Raw genomic sequence first — 2,500 nt, 5'->3', positions numbered from 1 at the left:
CTTGGGAAGACCATGGGCACAAGGCCATGGCATATGGTGGGGAATGGACCACGGTTGCCAAGGCTAGGCATATAGAGAGGAATCGCATTTTTGCCCGGATAGGCACCGGAATGCTTGGCCTTGGCTTGCCATAGCAGGGCATTGCTGGGTTGGGCTCCCTTGGCCTTCCGGGGGCCTTGGACGCTGTCTTGGGAAGACCATGGGCACAAGGCCATGGCATATAGTGAGGAATGGACCACGGTTGGCAAGGCTAGGCATATAGAGAGGAATGGACCACGGTTGCCAAGGTTGCGCAAGTTTTGGGCATTTTTTGCCCGGATATGCCCAAGTATGCCCCGATAGGCCCGTTACGCCCCGGTATGAACGCGTATGCCCGGATAGACTCGGTATGCCTTGGGATACATGCGTATGCCCCGATAGGCTTGGTACGCCCCGATATGCGCACGTGTGCCCCAGTAGGGCTCGGTATGCCCCGGTATGTACGCGTGTGCCCCGATAGGCCCGGTATGCCCCGATATGCACACGTGTGCCCCAATAGGGGTCGGTATGCCCCGGTAGGTACGCGTGTGCCCCGTAATGCACGTTTCGCAGATCTCCCCGCATGTCCCGCCCCTATATGTAATACTTACTTACTTACTTACTTTCTTTCTTGCTTGCTTGCTTGCTTGCAATGGTTGGGAGTGCCCGGCATGCCCCGCTGCAGAGACCAAGGGCGCAATGACTTGGCACCGCGGATGCCGGGACTCCGGCACTTCCCGTGGCACTGATGGTTGGTTCCAAAGACAAAAGGCCGTGCAAGGCCACCGCACCGCGGATGATTTTGCTCGTGCTGGCGCCGTTGTGTGGCCAAAGAACATGCGCGAATGCTCGTGTCGGAAGGGTTGGTGTCCTGGCCCCGCGGGTGTCACGAATGCTCGGTTGCGAAGACCATGGGACCAGAGCCATGGCACGTCGGATGATGGCTCCAGCTGGCGCCCCGGCACTTTCTGTGGCATTGATGCTCGGTTTCAAAGACAAACGTGCGCAGGGCCAGGGGACCGCGGATGACTGCTCGTGCTGGCCCCGTTGGGCGGCATTGATGGTCGGTTGCAAAGAAAATGCGCGATTGCTCGTGTCGGGGCCTGGCAAGCCAAGGCCAAGCGAGCCATGGCAACGCGGATGATGGCTCCAGCTGGCGCCCCGGCACTTTCTGTGGCATTGATGCTCGGTTTCGAAGACAAACGTGCGCAGGGCCAGGGGACCGCGGAGGACTGCTCGTGCTGGCCCCGTTGGGCGGCATTGATGGTGTGTTGCAGAGAGCATGTGCGATTGCAAGTGTCGGCCGGGTTTGGGTTCCCTTGGGCTTTCGGGTGCCTTGGACGCTGTCTTGCGAAGACCATGGGCACAAGGCCCCGTCCTGGCCCCTTGTTCGATTCGCTCTCGTCTTGCGCTTGCTTCCAAGGTCCTCCATGACCTTCCCCATGGCCTTGCTAGATCCCCCCCATGACGCATGACCTCTGTCCGTTGATTGGTTTTGAGTGCACACCATGCCCGGCTTGGCACCGTGTTGTCGCGTGAGTGGCATTTGGATCGTGCATGCTGGTGGGCTACCTGCCAATGCGCACAAGCCTTGCACACTAGCCTTGCGCACGAGCCTTGCACAAAAGCCTTGGACACAAGCCTTGCGCACAAGCCATGCGCACAAGCCTTGGACGCTAGCCTTGCACACAAGCCATGCATACAAGCCTTGCTCACAAGCCTTGGGCACTGGCCCATCGCAGTAGCCTTGCACACAAGCCTTGCGCACTAGCTTTGGGCACGAGCCTTGCGCACTTGCCTTGGGCACTAGCCTTGCACACAACCCTTGGGAACTAGCCTTGCGCACCAGCCTTGCCCACAAGCCTTGCACACCAGCCTTGCACACTAGCCTTGCATACAAGCCTTGCACACTAGCCTTGCACACAGGCCATGCTCACTAGCCTTGGGCACTAGCCTTGCACACAGACCTTGGGCACTAGCCTTGCGCACTAGCCTTGCCCACGAGCCTTGCACACTAGCCTTGCACGCAGGCCTTGCACGCTAGGCATGCTTGGGCCAGCAGCTCCCGCATCAAGTCGGCGGGTGTAGGCACGGTTGGGCGCAGATCCCGCATCGCCTCGTCGCGTCTGGGCGCAAACCCGTCGCGTCTCGTTGCGTCTTCAGAAGTCGTCGCTAACAGCACCTTTGGTTGCCACTGGTGGTTAGGCGGGTTGGTTGCGCAAACCCTATAGGAGGGTGGCATGCTGCGGGGCGCTGGAATGCGCAGGCTTAGGGCGTTTTTGCCCGGATAGGCACTGGAATGTGCTGGTTTTGGGCGTTTTTGCCTGGATAGGCTAAGGAATGGGCATGCTTTGGGCGTTTTCCCCGGATAGGCACTGGAATGGGCTGGTTTTGGGCGTTTTTGCCTGGATAGGCTAACGAATGGGGCATGCTTTGGGCGTTTTTGCCCGGGTAGGCACTGGAATGCCTGGCCTTGGCTGGG

This window comes from Tasmannia lanceolata, unplaced genomic scaffold (genome assembly GCF_043159265.1).
Source record: "Tasmannia lanceolata isolate RefF3 unplaced genomic scaffold, GAP_Taslan_0.1 ptg000194l, whole genome shotgun sequence".
NCBI classification, from domain to species: domain Eukaryota; kingdom Viridiplantae; phylum Streptophyta; class Magnoliopsida; order Canellales; family Winteraceae; genus Tasmannia; species Tasmannia lanceolata.
The sequence above is the reverse complement of the archived record's forward strand: the minus strand, read 5'-3'. Positions refer to the sequence as shown.